At 36.5% G+C, this 18,946-nt stretch overlaps 1 protein-coding gene and 1 pseudogene across 1 annotated transcript in view; one reads left to right on the forward strand and one right to left on the reverse strand.

Moving 5' to 3' along the window:
• Positions 1 to 18,946, reverse strand: part of RSBN1L (round spermatid basic protein 1 like) — a 65,009-nt gene that overhangs the window by 33,251 nt on the left and 12,812 nt on the right. The gene's annotated exons all lie outside the window — the stretch shown is intronic.
• On the forward strand, positions 9,326 to 9,438 carry LOC116631227 (annotated as a pseudogene).

Below are 18,946 nucleotides of genomic sequence, written 5' to 3' on the forward strand. Positions count from 1 at the left end.
CAGGAAGCCTGCTTCTCCCTCTCCCTCTCCCCCTGCTTGTGTTCCCTCTCTCGCTGTCTCTCTCTCTGTCAAATAAATAAATAAAATCTTAAAAAAAAAAAAAAAAATACATTTTTAATGAACTATTTACGTATCTTTTAAAAACCACAACTGAAGAAAACAGTCATCTATCTCTACATTTCTTTTCCCAATCATCCCTATTAACTTTATTAACCTTAAAGTGTTATTTCAAGAACTACTGAACTTTTAAAGTTTATTAAGATATAATATACATACAGAAAAAACATGTAAGTATATAGCTCAATTTTCACAAAAATGAACAGCCCCTCAGCACCCCTCATCTTCCCTCCAGGCCTGACGCAGCATCCCTAAGGGTAACCACAATCCTGACTTCTAGCCACAAAGATTAAAATAACTGTAAATTTTAATGGCATATATATAAAAAATTATGATATAAACCTATCACAGTCACAAAATATAAATATTTTTCAGAATACAATTAAACTAGCTTCTCAGGAAATAAAATTATAATATGGTATTACCCAATTTTTAATAAACTTTATTTATAAATATACTTATTACATTACAAACCTTATTTTTCTTGTTTTTTTGTTTTTTAAAGATTTTATTTATTTATTCGACAGAGAGAGACACAGTGAGAGAGGGAACACAAGCAGGGGGAGTGGGAGAGGGAGAAGCAGGCTTCCTGAGGAGTGGGGAGCCTGATGCGGGGCTCGATCCTAGGACCCTGGGATCATGACCTAAGCCGAAGGCAGACGCTTAACAACTGAGCCACCCAGGCACCCCAATAGACCTTATTTTTTTAAGATTTTTATTTCTTTATTTGAGAGAGAGAGCGTGCACACGCATGCACGTAAGCAGGGGGGGGAGGAGCAGAGGGATAGGGACAATCAGACTCCACGCTGAGCAAAGAGCCAGATGCAAGGCTCAATCTCATGACCCTGAGATCATGACCTGAGTGGAAATCACGAGTCAGACATTAACCAGCTGAGCCACCCAGAGGCCCCTAGACTTTACTTTTTAGAGCAGTTTTAGGTTCTCAGCAAAACTGAACAGAAAGTGCACACAGATTTTCCATATATAACTCCTGTCCCTATACATCCCTATCTGTCTACCTACCTACCTACCTACCTACCTATTTATGAGAGCAGAATGTGGGTGGGGGGCAAAGGGAGAGGAAGAGAGAATCTTCAGCAGACTCCACGCTGAGCATGGGGCTGGATCTCATGACCCTGAGATCAGGACCTGAGCTGAAACCAAGAGTTGGCCACTTAACTGCTTAAATTGTACCACCCAGGCACCCCAATTATCATCCCAATTTTTTGAAATTATAATTAATACACATTCAAAAATCAGACTGAAAAATAATAGCGCAAATTATTAAAAGCCATTATTTTTTTAAGGTAAATTCTACACCCAATGTGGGGCTTGAATTCATGACCCCAAAATCAAGAGTCACAAGCTCTACTGACTGAGCCAGCCAGACACCCCTAAAAGCGATTATTTTTAAGTAGCAAAAAGTTTCAAAGTTTCTGCAATAGGACCATATTAGTTTCATAAAACAGGAAAAAGGGTCCTAGAATATGCCTTCCGGTATATTAGGTAAAGATAAACTGAAGATGTTAAGTCATTATATGAAAAACATCTAGAAACAAAAACAATGACATAGCCAAGACAAGAAGAGTGACTGACAACATAACTATAGTTACCCTCCCACCCCACACTCAGAATCTTCTAAGGAAAGGAAGCAAACACAAATCATCCTATATATTCATAGCAGAAAAGCGTTTCTGGGGGGTAACTGCTGTCCCAACCTACACACCTGTCTCAATCTTTCAATCTACCTTCAGCCTTCCTAGAATTTTTTGCTTCTCAGGGCATATCCTTTTTCAAAATCCAACTTTAAATTCCTCCATTAAATGTTTCATAAATCATGTTACAGATAACATAAAGATGTTGTAAGACATGTTTATATGTTACAGGTAAACATGTTACAGCTATAACAAAGTGGAAAGCCTACAAGTTCAGAAGACCTAGGTTCAAGTTCTGCAACCTTGATAACAAACTTTCAGATCTCCCATCTCAGCTGTAAAATGGAGTTTATATAAAGATTAAATAGGAAATATATACAAAAGCGTACTGCAAAGATATGAGCCTTATGAATGCAGAATATTATCTATGTCTATCCATAATATTGAGCCATAATAAGCATTTTTTGTCATAACAATTTAGAACACCACTGTCTATAAAATCGCAACTCTGCTGTTACTATATTTTAATGCATTCATAGTCATAAAAGCCACTTCTACATGTTTTCACAAGGAAAACAGCTCCCTGGCATCATGTTTACTGTAAAATATTGCTCTTTAAAAAACGGTCATTCTTAAAAAATCATTTCTCTTCATGACCAAGAATTTGTATGGTTTTACCCTTCATGGTCTAATCTAAGGTTTAGAAGGAATTTTTAGCTAATTATTGGGATAAAAGTAAAAATTATTCTACCATAAGAACAAGAAATTATCGGTTTTGAAAAGTCCAACTTAACATAAGGACTACAAGTTTTATTTAAAAATAAAGGGGGGGGTGGTGCCTGGATGGCTCAGTTGGTTAAGCATCTGCCTTCGGCTCAGGTCCTGGGATCTAGCCCCGTATAGGGCTCCCTGCTCAGCAGGGGAGTCTGCTTCTCCCTCTCCCTCCCTCCCTGCTCGTGCTCTCTCTCTCATTCTCTCTCAAATAAATAAAATCTTAAAAAAAATGAAAAATGAAAATAAAAAATAAAAATAGATAAAAATAAAAGGGGGGCGAGGGGAGAGAGGAAAGACAGATATAAACAGACCCATGATAGAGTTTGAACCTACAGAAGCAGAAGGAATATAAGAATGAAGGAAAGGAGAAGGAATAAATGACTAAGTCATTATGAAACCAGAACAAACTACAAATTACACGTGGAAAAATACACGTGCTGAAGACTTACACTGTATGTAAAAGTTATGATATAAAAAATAAAATTGATTAAAATAATTTCAAATAAGATATAAATGGGATTTTCAAACATATATTCAATTTACTGATTTAGCAATATATTTCAGATTTCATGCACACAATATATTTCTATTGAGCACTTACATGCAAGAGATGAAAATGAATAATAGTGCTGTACTAAAGAGTCTTAACATCGATATCATTTGTTCTTATTGTTGGTACCACTATGGAAAACCAGCTCTTAAATAACAAAATCATTGTTTTCATCTGGTTATAATAAAATTTACTAGTCTTCACCTGTATTAAAGTCATTATAATAATATAGAGATGAAAGCACATACACAAATATTAGATGAATCACTTCAGTAAGGAGAAAGTCAAACTTATAAAAAGCATTGTTAGAGAATCCTTTTAAGAGATATTTTTAATTTTCTTAGAGAGGAGTGAGGGGGAGAATAAAAGAGGATAGAAAGAGGGAGAGGGAGAATCTTAAGCAGGCTCCACACCCAGCATGGAGTCTGACAGGGGCCAGATCTCACAACCCTGACTTCATGACTTGAGCTGAAATCAAGAGACAGACTTGCTTAACCGACTGAGCCACCCAGGCACCCCTTAAGAGATTTATAATACAACAAAAATCCATTTATCTGGAATCTTAAGAATTCATTCATAGTTTCTAGATAACAGAAGATTGGCACTATTTTTTAATCATTCTAGTAATTTTCAAAAATGTATTACATACTTCCTGTTTACAAAAATCTAAGAAATATAATTTAGTCTTTTCATTATGACAAATATTTAAACTCATTATCATACTCATATTGATGAACTCAAAAGCAAAACAAAATTCACCTGCTCAAAACTATAGTATTTGAGCATCATTTAATTTTTATTGTCTCGGGTGTCATTTATTATTGCACATATGAGAGGTGACAGTTATAACTTCTGGCGGTCACCAATAGGCTCATTCTCATCTGCTCTGTGCTAAGAAATCAGACCAGGTCCATTAAAACTATCCTGTATAATACAGTAGGCAGGTTCTCTCTAGCCTTATTACAGCAAATTTCACACTGTATTCTTTCTGATATAAATGTATCTTTCTCTTTATAATCATTCCTCCCCCCACCAGAGTATAGTGTATGTTCCTTAACGGTAGAGAAGACTCTAACTCAGTAAGTGCTTGTTGGATTCATGAAACAGGTCCTGCGATATAGTAAGAAATTACTGCATTACTTTCTATAGTACATCGTAACTTTCTTTCCTCTTAGGTGCTCTATGTTGATCTTTGTTAATTCTTCCTTCTTTTCCCAGTCATACCACAGCAAGGAAGGAAATTCTTAGTCCTTACAGCCTTCCAGGAGTAGTTCCTCAAATTTATTTCCCTTTTCTAACTGGCCTGGTTGTTTTTGACAAAAAAAAATCCTAAGATTTAATGAAGCTACTCCTCCAAAAATATTAGGGATCCACAATTTTTCTATGTGTCTCAATAAAAACAAATAATTTTCCTTAAAAGACCATGGGGTAATTTCTTTTTTATATAGATCTCTTTTTATAGGAAGAATTCTTACAACATAATATTTTTTTTTAAAATAAGAAAAAATAGAGAAAGAAAATAACAGTGCAGGGGTGCGTGAGTGGCTCAGTTGGTTAAGCATCAGACTCTAAGATTTCGGCTCAGGCCATGGTCTCAAAGTCTTGAGATGGAGCCCTGCTCAGTGGGGAGCCTGTTTGGGATTTTTCTCTCCCTCTCCCCCTCTGCCCCTCCCCCCCACCCCTGGGAGCACGAGCATTCATGTGCTCTCTCTCTCTCTCTCAAGTAAATAAATAAATCTTTTTAAAAAAAATAGAAAAAGGTGCAAAGGACATAAAACAAATTCCAGAGAATGTTAATGTCAAATAAATATTAAAAAAAAGTTCAACCTTACCAGTCTTCAAAAAAAAACACAAATTAAAACAATATAAAACCATTTTCACTTATCAAATTTACCATTTTTCTTAAGAGTAATGGCAAAGGTTAAGTAAAATAAGCACTTCTACAGAATGATAAGTATAAACTAAAAAGTCTTACTGGAAGGCAATTTAACAATATGATGGAAAGCATTAAAACTGATCATTCCTGGGACACCTGGGTGGCTCAGTCGTTAAGCGTCTGCCTTCGGCTCAGGTCATGATCCCAGGGTCCTGGGATCAAGCCCCACGTCGGGCTCCCTGCTCCCGAGGGAAGCCTGCTTCTCCCTCTCCCACTCCCCCTCTGCTTGTGTTCCCTCTCTTGTTGTGTCTCTAATAAATAAATAAAATCTTTAAAAAAAAAAAAACTGATCATTCTTGGGTGACTCAGTAGGTTAAGCGTCAGACTTTTGATTTTGGCTCAGATTATGATCTCAGGGTCAAGAGATGGAGCCCTGCGACAGGCTCCGTTCTGGGCGTGGAGCCTGCTTGAAATTCTCTCTCTCCCTCTCCCTCTTCCCCCCACAAAAAACAAAAATAAAACAAAACAAAAAAAGCCCAATCATTCCTATGATCCCAGAATTCCACTGCTAGGATTCAATAAAAAGGAAATAACAAGCCAGCACAAACATACATGCCCAGGAGTCCTCATCTCATATTATTTATAATTACGAAAAACTGTAAATATCTTAAATGTTTAACAAATGGAGACTGATTAAATAAATTTGGGTATATTCATTAATGGGAAAATATGAAGCCATTAAAAATCATGTTTGAGGGGTGCCTGGGTGGCTCAGTCGTTGAGCGTCTGCCTTCGGCTCAGGTCATGATCCCAGGGTCCTGCTCAGCGGGACCCACATTAGGCTCCCTGCTCAGCGGGAAGCCTGCTTCTCCCTCTCCCACTCCCCCTGCTTGTGTTCCCTCTCTCGCTGTGTCTCTCTCTGTCAAAAAAAAAAAAAAAAAATCATGTTTGAATAATAGTTAATATGAGGCAGGGATAATGTTCATGAAATGTTAGAAGAAAAAGGCAATTTAACATATATAAATGTAAATGTATAAAATGATCCCATGTATCATATATATATATATATATATTTATCTGTGTAAATATATGAAAACTCATACACATATATTTAGGTATATACATCTGTGTATACACACCACACACAGGAGTCTTTAAATAAGGGAAATCGTTTAAAAGTTTACATAAAAAATAGTAGGACTTCCCAGTCTTCCCACCCTTGTCCCAAAGAGTCAAGTAATCATTCAATCTCACTCCTTAAGGCAAACATCCATTTTTTGTTTTCAGGAGAAAATGAACAGGCTTGAACCTCAGGTACCCCAGGCAAGGCAAAGGGTGGAGCTAAAAAACAACCTGATTGTACTTCTCTAAAATGCTTAAACTGAATTGAATCGGGAAATTAAAAAAAAAAAAACTTTTAGAATTTAAAAATACAAAGGCAAAACTGAAAAACTCAAAAAGTTGGAAGGTAAGTTGAGATAATCTTCCAAAAAGAGAGCAACAAGACAAAGAAGTGGAAAATAGCAGAAAATAAGGTGACCTAAAGGACCAAATTCCTAAAGGATTCAGGAGATCCAATATCAAATTAACTGAAATTTCAGAAAAGGAAAATAAAATTTTATAGGGAAGAAAAATACCAAAATAAATAAATAAAAGAAATTTTCTCAGAAAAGAGACTGCACCAAAATTAAGTGCACCAAATTTGGTGACTGCACCAAAATTAAGATTCCATCAAGGGATGAGTACAAAGAATGGAATTCACAGTGGTAGCCCCCCTTCCCACACACACACCAGGCACACCATCATGAAATTTCAGTACACTAGAGATAAAGAAAAGATCCTAAGTCTCCAAAGGAATTAAAAAAACAAAACAAAACCAGATCACATATAAAAGATCAGGTAATAGCGTGGAACTCTTCAACATGACAGTAGATGCTAGAAAGCAATACAACAAACAAGTGCCTTCAGAATGCTGAATGAAAATAATTTTTAACTTAGAATTCCTTAATCTGCCAAACTATCAATCAAGTATGAGGGAAGACATGATCAGACAAGCAAAAATTCAAATATTTTTATCATACACGCATCCCCTCTTAGGATATGCTCAAGAAAATTTTAAGGACTAAACAAAGAAGGAAGAAGGCATAAAACCAAGGAAGCAGGAGACCCAGCACAGGCGGGCACACAAGGAACTACCAGTACGAAAGCTGTGCAGCTGGCTTAAAGGGTAGCCAGTTCAGACTGAAGGACAGCAACAGAGCACTGCAGAAAGTACCTCCAGGAATAAAGAGGAATTGCTATATTATCTCTTATCACACAACACAGAGAACAGGACAGAAAATGAAGATGCAATAGATATAAACAGAGCTTCCCTGACTTACAAGGGGATTTCATCTCAATAAATCCATTCGTTGTAAACCGAAAGTATCATTAAGTCAAAAATGCATTTAATACACCTAATTCACCAAATGTGCTCAGAGCACTTACATTAGCCTACAGTTGGACAAAATCATCCAACACAAAGTCTATTTTATAGTAAAGTGTTGAATATGTCAAGTAATTTATTGAATATTGTACTAAAAATAAGAAAAAGAACGGCTGTATGGGGACAGAATGATTTTAAGTGTATGGACTTGTTGACCCTTGTGATCCCATGATTGACTGGCATTATGGCTCACTGTCCCACCCAGCATCACCAGAGAATATCCTACCACATATTGCCAATTCAGAAAGTACAGTTCAAAATTCAAAAGTACAGGGACACCTGCGTGGCTCAGTCGTTAGGCGTCTGTCTTCGGCTCAGGTCATGATCCCAACGTCCTCGGACTGAGCCATGCACTGGGCTCCCTGCTCAGCGGGAGGCCTGCTTCTCCCTCTCCCACTCCCCCTGCTTGTGTTCCCTCTCTCACTGTCTCTCTCTCTCTGTCAAATAAATAAATAAATAATCTTAAAAAAAAATTCAAAAGTACGATTTCTACTGAATTGCATCACTTTCGCACCATAATCAAGTCCAAAAATTGTAAGTCATTGTAAGTTGGAGACCATTTATCTGTGTGTAAAGAGAGCCAATTTTTAAATATTATGAAAACCCAGAAGGCCATACAGAAAAGGATCTCTGATCTGCACTCAACAGTATTTGCAAAGTCATAATTAACACTGATTATTATGTTTCAACTAAGTTTTATGAAATTACTGGGTAGGAAAGAAGCTAGGTTATAAAAGTGCTAAATTCTTATTAATCTTAAGAAGAATGCAATATATGTCTAAAACTGACCAATAAAAAATTAAAAGGCAGTATGAGCACTTTATTTAGAAATTTGGAATTAAAAGATGAGAACTGAAAGAGTTAACAGCTGGGGGCCAGGGCAGGGACTAGAGAGTTAGGGCCAATTCTCATTATAAACCTTTCAGTACTGGGACGCCTGGGTGGCTCAGTAGGTTAAGCGTCTGCCTTCGGCTCAGGTCATGATCTCAGGGTCCTGGGATCGAGAACTGCATCGGGCTCCTTGCTCAGTGGGGAGCCTGCTTCTCCCTCTCCCACTCCCCCTGCTTGTGCTCTCTCTCTCTGACAAATAAGTAAAATCTTTAAAAAACAAAAAACAAAAACCTTTCAGTACTACTTGATTTTTTTTAAAGATTTATTTTATTTATTTGAGAGAGAGAGAGAGAAGAGAGTGCATGCACGTAAGTGGGGGGAGGGGCAGAGGAAGAGAATCTTCAAGCAGACTCCCCACTGAGGGGGGGATATATCCCAAGACCCGTGAGATCATGACCTGAGCTGAAACCGAGTTAGACCAATAACCATCTGAGCCACCCAAGCACCCCTTGATTTTTTAAATTAAATTTTATTTTTAAAATTTACAAAGTCATGGGCCTTCCTCTCAAAAACCAATAACCCCATTCTAATCATGAGAAAAACATAGGACAAATCCCAATTGAGGGACATTTTACAAAATGCCTGACCAGTACTCCTCAAACCATCAAGGTAATCAAAAGCTAGAAAAGTCTGAGAAACTGCCATAGCCAAGAAAAGCCTATACAGACATAATGACTAAATGTAATGTAGTATCCTGGGTGGGATTCCTTGAACAGAAAAATGACACTGGGTAAAAACTAAGGAAACCTGAATAAAGTATGGCTTTAGTTAATAATGATAATGTATCAATATTGACTCATTAATTGCGACAAACGTATAATACAAATGTAAAATTTCAGTAAGAGAAAGTAAGTACGGAATACATGGACATTCTCTAATTTTTCTGTAAATCTAAAACTCTCCTAAAATTAAGAGATTACTAAAAGTCATATATATAAATTTATAAAGGCAAAACTTAATTAAAAGAAAGAAATACAGTGCTTACTTCAGCAGCATATGTACGAAAATTGGAATTGAAACCATACAGAGAAGATTAGCATGGCCCCCAAGTAAGAAAGGTATGCAAATTCATGAAGCCTTCCATATTTATGGGACAGACGGTGGCTGTACTTGTGGTGAGCACAGCATATGTATAAACCGTCAAATCACTATTGGTATACCTGAAGCCAATGTGCCATTGTGTGTCAACCACAGTCAAATAAATAAATAAGAAATACAGACAGTTTGTGTGCACGAGGCTACCGTGGCACTGCGTGTCAACTCTACATACATACGTAACACACACACAGTTTGTGTACATGTGTGTATAAATTTCACTCTATGTAATGGACAGAGCTCCAAGACACACTGTTAAGTAAAACGAGCAAGTTATAGAAAAATACATATAGCATATTTAGGTTTTCAAAAATAGGCTACATATTCTTTTCTGTGTGTACATATATTTATGTATACATGTAAATGCATAGGAAAAAGTCTGGAAGGAAGAACACAAAACACCTAACAGGGTTTACTCCTGTAGAAGGAATAAAAGGAACTCTTGATTTTTATTTCCTTTACTTCTAAATTTATATTTATTATTATTATTAATTATAATTTCTACAACAGAAAGGGATTCATATTTATTACTTATGTAATTGTTAGCCTACATCTCTTTCCTGAAAGAAAAATTGATAATTATGTTCAGACAAGTACTTTTTTTAAAGATTTAGAATCACTTAAGATCTATCAGAAGAGATAAGAAAAAAGCACTTCAAAATAAAACAATGAATATATAACCTAATACACACATAACATGAAAATACTCTTCCTTTTTACAAAGTCCTCCCTTTCATTACAATTGTTCAAGTGCATTTCTACCTCACTTTATATACGTTATGTCAAGTTCATGCTATAGTTAACAAAAAGAAGAATGAAAGGAGAAAATATGATACAATTATATATGTATTCTGAATATGTATATATACATGCACTATTTGTTAGATTTAATAGATTTTAAGGAAAAGACAGAAATCCCATACTATACCATGACTCATTAAACCAAAGATTTTTGTTTAAAAAAGGATCTTTATATAGGTTCATTTAAAAAAAAAATTTTTTTTAAGAAGTGTCACGGGGGGCCTGGCTGCCTCAGTCAGCAGAGCAACTCTTGATTTCAGGGTCATGAGTTCAAGCCCCATGTTGGGCATAGAGCTTACATAAAAAAATAAAAACAAAAAAATAAAGAAGTGTCATAAAAATCCACACTTACTTCTTAAGAAATGTTGGTAGAATTTCCTGCTAAAGCTTTCAGCCACAATATATTCTTGTAGAACAAACCTCAAATAGGCTTCATGCTATCACAGTTTTGCCTGCTTTGGGTATGTGCCATGATTCACACTGTAATAATGCAGTCTATGAAATCAGTTAGTCTGAACAACAACACTGATCTTCCTGATCACCCTCCCCAGATAGAAGTATAGCTAGAAATAGATCTGAAAACAAGCAGGAAACAGGAGAAAATGAGAAATAATACAGAATTGAAGTGGGGAGGAAGAGGGAAAGTAACATTACAAAAATGGAAAGGAAAAGCTAAAAGATATAGTAAAAAGGAGTGATGCCTTCTCAGTCTTTTTTTAAAGATTTTATTTTTCTTGTACAGAAATATTTATTGAAAATCTCATCAACAAATCACTGAGCCATTCTATGTATGACATAGAAGTAGTGTTTGGAACACTTGTTTTTAAAGAGACTTGCTTTAAGGCTAGTTTGTCAACACTCATTTATTTTTTTTTCCGTTTTTTTATTTAAGTCAATTAACAACATACATATAATGTATTATGGTTTCAGAAGTAGAGTTCAGTGATTCATCAGTCTTATTATAATACCCAGTGCTCATTACATCACATGCCCTCCTTAATGTCCATCACCCAATCACCCCATTCCCCTATCCACCTCCCCTCCAGCTACCCTAAGTTTGTTTCCTATGATTGAGTCTCATATGGTTTGTCTCCCTCTCTGGTTTCATCTTGTTTTATTTTTTCCTCTCTTCCCCTATGATGCTTTGTTTTGTTTCTTAAACTCCACATATGAGTGATATCATACGATAATTGTCTTTCTCTGATTGACATATTTCACTTATCAGCCTTTTTTTTTAATTGGTCCTCACTGCAAGAGATATTACTAGCCTTTTACTCAAAACTTCTCCCTAAAGTCAGTGGAACTGCACTATCGTGACTACTCCATAACTCATGATCCTACCATCAAAACCTGCACATTCTCCTTAGGATTTTATCTTAGGTGTACCTTCTTTCTCTATACTTGTCTAAAAATGCATTCCTAGGACTTAAACTGTAACCATTAGGCAAATGAATCCCCAAACTAATATCTCAACCCAACCTCTTGGCCAAGCTTCACCACGTCATCTCCGTAAGAGATATTTAACATCCTGGGGCACCTGGCTGGCTCAGTCAGCAGAGCCTGCAACTCTTGATCTTGAGGCTGTGAGTTCAAGCCCCATACTGGGTATAGAGATTACTTTAAACTAAAAAAATTTTTAAAAGAATTTGGGGTGCCTGGTTGGCTCAGTCGTTGGGCGTCTGCCTTCGGCTCGGGTCGTGGTTCTGGGGTCGAGCCCCGCGCCGGGCTTCCTGCTCAGCAGGAGGCCTGCTTCTCCCTCTCCCACTCCCCCTGCTTGTGTTCCCTCTCTCACTGTCTCTCTCTCTCTGTCAAATACATAAATAAAATCTAAAAAAAAGAAAAGAAAAGAGATATTTAACACCAAAATTATCATCTTTCTTAGATAAATAAGGTTCAAGCTCTCCTTTTAATTCCCTGTTTAGGTTAATGGCACAACAGCCCCTGACATCCAAATTCACAATTATTAAAACCTTTACACTTCCCTCTTTAGTTTCTCCCCTAACATTAAATCACTTGCTTAGTTCAGTCTACCGAAATACGTCCATCTTCCTTTCCCTTTCCACAGCTACCACCATAACTGATTAATTATCTTTTGAAAGAAGTGATCTTCCTACTTACAGTTTCTCTCCTCTCCACCAATCCACTCAGCAGTGACAAAAAAATATTCCTTGAAAATATAGTTTATCATGTCACTCTCCTCTACTTTAAACAAATGAACAAATCCACCCTATGTAAAAAAAGAAACTTCCCAAAGTATGCCATTCAAGAATCTGTAGAGTGAAGACTCATACTTTAATCATTCTTCTATTATTCAACCATATGTATATGTACACAAGATTCCAGATTGTTTAATTCATTACTACTTGAGTCTTACTCCATTTACTTAGAATGCCTTTGCCCATCCCTACTCTTGCCGACCAAAATCCTACACATCCTGCAAGATCCAGCTGAAATTCAGCTTTTCATTAAGGACTCCTTGATCCCTACAACTAGAAATGACCCCACTGCCTCCTCCTCCCTCTCTTATGATTTGAATTCTGCTTCTTTGTGTACCTGTTCTATCTGCCCTGCTGAATATAAACTCTTCTGCAGTTTTTTGGTTTGTCTTCTTTTTTTTATTTTATTTTATGTTATGTTAATCATCATTAGTTTTTGATGTAATGTTCCATGATTCAATGTTTGCGTATAACACCCAGTGCTCCATGCAGTATGTGCCCTCCTTAATACCCATCACCGGGCTAACCCATCCCCCCACTCCCCTCCCCTCTAGAACCCTCAGTTTGTTTCTCAGAGTCTATAGTCTTTCATGGTTCGTCTCCCCCTCTGATTTCCCCCCCTTCATTTTTCCCTTCCTACTATCTTCTTTTTTTAAATATATAATGTATTATTTGTTTCACAGGTTCAGGTCTGTGATTCATCAGTCTTACACAATTCACAGCGCTCACCATAGTACATACCCTCCCCAATGTCCATCACCCAGCCACCCCCATCCCTCCCACCCCCCACCACTCCAGCAACCCTCAAGTTTGTTTCCTGAGATTAAGAATTCTTCTGCAGTTTTTATATCTAACACATCTTTGTCTTCTTCTATAGAATCTAGAATAGTGTTTTGCACATAAGATGCTCAAAATCAATGAAGTTTCCACGGGGCAAAAAAAGAAAAGAGTTAATGTAAATAAAAGCAAATTACTGATAATCATCTGAAGGGTCAGCAGTCACAGAAGATAAAAAAAAAAGCAACATTCAGAAAAAGAAACAAGATGCGTAATAATACAAAGTGTCTCTTACATTGCAGCTAATAATCTTTCCAATTAAATTATAAATTCCTGAAGTCAAGAAATATAAACAGCTTTCCTCTCTGCATTCCCCTACACAGTGCCAAGCATATAGCAGGCAGTAAATGTTTGTTGAATCATATAAGAAAGAAGCAGAGGACAAATTAGAGAAATTGTGACATAATTTAAGAAAGTAAATGCTCTTATAAGACTCTAGAAATAAACAAAAAATAGCAGAGGTATGACAACAATCAATAAGATAGTGTTGAAGTGGGGCAGTTGCCAGAAAAGTTTCCATAAAATTAGTTTTTTCATAGAAACAAATTAAAGATTTCACCTACTCTCCTCATTTTTTATAGAGAAAAAAGGTCAAGGCCCAGAGCATTTAAGATTTTCTCAGGGACAGAGACTAAGTGGCAGAAGTAGAAAAGTCCTAACCAAGTCCCCAAATTTCCAGTTAAAAGCTCCTATACCACACTTTAGGAAAAAAAAAAAAAAAAAAACATAATGAGAATTCTTTGGACCACAAATGTTTCATTGTATTTAGCTAATAACAGATAGTTCCTAACTTATAACTGGCACATACAAGGAGCACTACTTCTAGCTCTTCTGCACCAAATCTTCTCCGGTAGATAGTTATATAATAGGGGAAGGAATGACATAGAAATGGGTTCCAGAAAGTTGGAAGGCAAAGAAGAAAAACCCTTTCTTCTAATTAAGGGATGGCTGAGATCTGACAGGCATGAGGCAGATGGTATTTAAAATACCTGACTCCTGGGGCACCTGGGTGGCTCAGTCGTTAAGCGTCTGCCTTCGGCTCAGGTCATGATCCCGGCGTCCTGGGATCGAGCCCCACATCGGGCTCCCTGCTCAGCGGGAAGCCTGCTTCTCCCTCTCCCACTCCCCCTGCTTGTGTTCCTGTCTCTGTCAAATAAAAATAAATAAAATCTTTAAAAAAAAAAATAAATAAATAAAATACCTGACTCCTCCTCTAGGGTTGTCTGCTCATCCATACTGAGGGCAACTGTTAAAGGGTGAAAGGTCCTTATGGACTTAACTGTAAAAATTGCTGTGTTAAGAACCCTGAGATATGAAAGACCTGTGCAGTTCCAGTAACTTAGAACATAAGGACTTGTGAACTGCTGAACTGAAGGAGTGTTATGGAGCTTCTGTTGCTTGTACTTGTAAAATCAGGGGCTTATGCTAACTGATCTCTGATGAACCTTTCTTTGCTAGTATTTTATGATTCTACGTTTCTGCTTTTTTTAAGAAGGGGAAAAATTTAGTATAATGACTCATAAAGCAAAAACGTCCTATGTTTTGTACAGTAATGCAAAAAATGTTTCTGCCTGAAGATATTATGAGGAAGTTCAAATTGTACAATACTTATCTCTCTTACTATTAAGGAATAGGCAGGTTGCTCTAACATACTGAGACCAAAAAAACAAGGAAGAGAATGTTGAAAATGGTGTAGTTTAAGATGGCTGTGTATTAAGAAATTCTAAACATACTATAATACGTTGGAAATAACTCAGGCTTTGTAATCAGACATACTTAATTTCCAGCTGCTCCTGCCACCAACTGACACAAAACAAATTACTTATTAACTATGTTGTGCCTCAGCATTCTCATCTGTCAAAGATAGTAGCACTTATCTTTTAGATTTTTATGAGGATTAAAGGCAACATATGCGTTATTTCCAACACTATGCCCAGTATATATCACAGGCACTTAACAAAGGTAGCTAGCATTTTATTAAATATAAATAGCAGAATTGTATTAAGAAAGCATCTAGTAACACACATAGAGTGACAAACAGTATAGTAACAGTCATCCCAAAAACAAAGAATCACTAAAAGGAAAACAAAAAATAAATATATATATACCTACATGAAAACCAAGCCAGACATAACATGAAATAGTGGTCTGGGCTCCCTCTCCTACCCTAATCAAAAATTTCAGGTCAGGCTTACTTCACTGACCGACCACAAAAGATCTGCCTCCAAAACAGAAGTACAGTTAGTTTTTCTCCTCTCAAAATACTGTAAAGGCAAGATATAAAAGTACTGAGGCACTCTACTTGGTATCTAGATCACAGACTTAAATCACTCTAGTCACTGAACTTTATACTACAGCTGTCATATAAAATGTGATTCACACACGAACTGGGGCATTCTAGACCTCTGAAGTCAACATTATACAATTACATTATTTAATTACAATTATACTCTATAATGCAAACAGTAAGTCATACAGTTTGTAGTTAATGATAACAGCATATATGGGAACCACTGCTCTTATTATAAACCCTTTGTTTTTCATGCAACCAATTAAAGTTCTAAATTTTAAAAAGTTATGTATTTAGTTAATATCATTAAATAATGCTCCTATAGGTGCTTTATCTATTTTCAATTTAGAATGTACTCTAAGGGAAATTTTACAAAATATACCTATTATGTAATGCATTAGAAATTTTTATTTTAATTTATTTAAATTATTTTAATATATTAAAATTTGTAATACATTATAAATATTAATGCCCTAATATATGTACAGGGAGGAAATGATTCAGACTTCTAAAGCTAGGTTATAAGAAGCCTCGCTGTTTCCACTCAGGTCTCTTGGGAGTCCTGAGCTGCCATCTAAGAAATCCAACTATCCTGATGAGATCATGTGGAAAGGCCCCAAGATGACACAGAGAGAGAGGGGCTCGGCTTAGCATCTAGTTATCAGAGGGATGAGAAAACATCCAAGTGAGTAAAGCCATCTTGGGACCTACTAAACAAGACCAGCGACCAACTGACCACCACTGAGCAACCCCAGTCAACCCCACATGAAGCAGAATCACCTAGTCAATTCTGCTGGAATTCTTGACCCATAAAATCACTAAATATAATAAAATGGTTGTATTTTACGCCACCAAGTTTTAAGTCTGTTACACAGCAAAAGATAATATATCCTTCACAAAGTCTTAGAGTCAATGAAGAAGTTGTTTGGTTTACGTTACGTATGTACAAAACTTGCACTGACTTCAGGTCAATGTTAAAACAGAATTTGTCTTATAAAACACGCTGATATTTAAAAATCAAAAGTGAAGGGCTAGAGGGGTGCCTGGGTGGCTCAGTTGGTTAAGCATCTGCCTTCGGCTCAGGTCATGAGCCCAGGATCCTGGGACTGAGCCCCACTTTAGGCTCCCTGCTCAGCAGGAGCCTGCTTTTTTCTCTCTCCCACGCCCCCTGCTTGTGCTCTCTCTCTCTCTGTCAAATAAATAAATAAAATCTTTTTTTTTAAAAAAGTGAAGGGCTAGAATAAAGATGCTTAGCAATATATAATGTCAGAACTATAATCAAACATCTCGGAATTATTTTCTTCCTTAAGCTTTTATGGCACTGCATCGTTGTTTTCCTATCTAGTTCCATGAATGTTACACTTCAAATAATGCTCTCTACCTAGAATTCCTTCATTTCTTTTTTTTTTAAAAGATTTTACTTCTTTACTTGGCACACACACACACACACACACACACAGAGAAAGTGTGCACAAGCAGGGGGAGTGGCAGAGGGCGAAGCAGGCTCCCCACTGAGCAAGGAGCCCGATGACCTAAGCCAAAGGCAGACACTTAACTGACTGAGCCACCCAGGCGTCCCAATACCTTCATTTCTTTACTGATAACCTACCACACTGTCCTTCAAAGGTTCTCTCAAACATCCCCTCCTCCCTCCTGCATTCCTTCTCCCTTTCTTAATATCTGCCTACTCCCATTTCCACTAGTACCAACACTACTGTCCATCTGTCTTGTGGTATTTAACTTAGAGCATTAAATATTATAATTACTTTTTCTGGTATACTGCTAGATTGCTTAAGGTACTTGAAGGCAGAAGCTTTATATTGATTTTGTCATTTTTACTAAAACCTACCAGGACACCTAAGCACTAAAAGTGTTTGTCAAGTTGAATAGTTATATTCTGCTAACAGAGATCTCAGATTTCAAAGACAAACACAATGTTTGAAGAACCACAAAGAAATCATTTCCTGAATATTACAAAGTACCTTATTGTGATTCAATCTGTTCCTTAGGGCCCCTGGTTGGCTCAGTCAGTAGAGCATGTGACCCTCCATTTCAGGGTCATTAGTTCAAGCCCCACATTGGGCATAGAGCCTACTTAAAACAAAAACAAAATGAAAACCTGTTCCTGATTATGAAGAATTGATAACCTTTCAATACTATATACTTAACATACCCAATTATCAAGTATATGTAGAAACAACAAAAGCTTTCTTATATACCAGCAACAATCTGGAAAAAACTCCCCAAAATGAACAAAATACCAGAAGAAAACTCATAATCTGTATTAAATATCAATAGACTTTATGGAGATATAAAAGAATATAAGAGTAGGTAAAGACATACATGTAGCTTATAAGTATAAAGAAAATTCTGTAATTACAATCTGCCCCTACTTTAATCAATAAATTTAATGAAAACCCCTAGGTGACTGGAGTCGGGGGAGGGGGGAGAGAGTGGACTTCACAAAATAATTTCCCACTTAATCAATAAGGAAAAATAAGAGTAAGGGAACTTTGATCCAAACCTCAAATACAAAAATTTTCAAAATGCACTACAGTCCTAAAGGTAAAACCTAAAACTATAAAGTATCAAAAAGAAAATATAAGAGAAAACCTGTGTGACCCTGGGTTAGGCAAAGCTCTCTTGGTTAAGACACAAAAACCACAAACCATAAAAGAAATAAATTATGAAGAAGACTTCACCAAAATCAAATTTTTCTGCTCTGAAGAAGTGTGAAGGATAATATTAAGGGAATGCAAAGCCACAGAATGGGAGAATACATTTGTGAAATACATATCTGATAAAGAACTTGAACACAGAATATGTAAAGAATGATTACAATTTGAAAATAAAAACAACACATAATCTGAACAGACACGTCACCAAAGAAGAGACAGGGCTGGAAAATAAGCACATAAAATGATGCTGAACATCAGAAGTCATTAGGGAACTGCAAATTAAAACCATAATGAAATACTACTACGTATCCACTAGGATGACTAAGATTTAGCAGACTATAACAATATCAAGGGCTGGTGGGAATGAAGAAAGTACAGCCACTTTAGAAAAGTATGGAAGTTTCTTATGAAGTTAAGCATAAATTTAACCATACAACCCAGTGATTCCACTTCTAGATATTTGCTCGAGAGAATGAAAGCATATGTCCACCACAAGATTTGTCTATGAATGACTATAGTGGGCTTATTCATAACCATCAAAAACCAGAAACAATCCAAATGTCCACCAACTGGAAAATGAAAAAACAAACTGTGGTATCTCTATGCAATGAACTACTACTCAGAAATAAAAGGAATAAATTGATTAATGCAACACTGATGAATCTCAAAAGCAATACGCTA

Source organism: Phoca vitulina, unplaced genomic scaffold, assembly GCF_004348235.1.
Source record: "Phoca vitulina isolate PV1807 unplaced genomic scaffold, GSC_HSeal_1.0 scaffold4, whole genome shotgun sequence".
Taxonomy (NCBI): domain Eukaryota; kingdom Metazoa; phylum Chordata; class Mammalia; order Carnivora; family Phocidae; genus Phoca; species Phoca vitulina.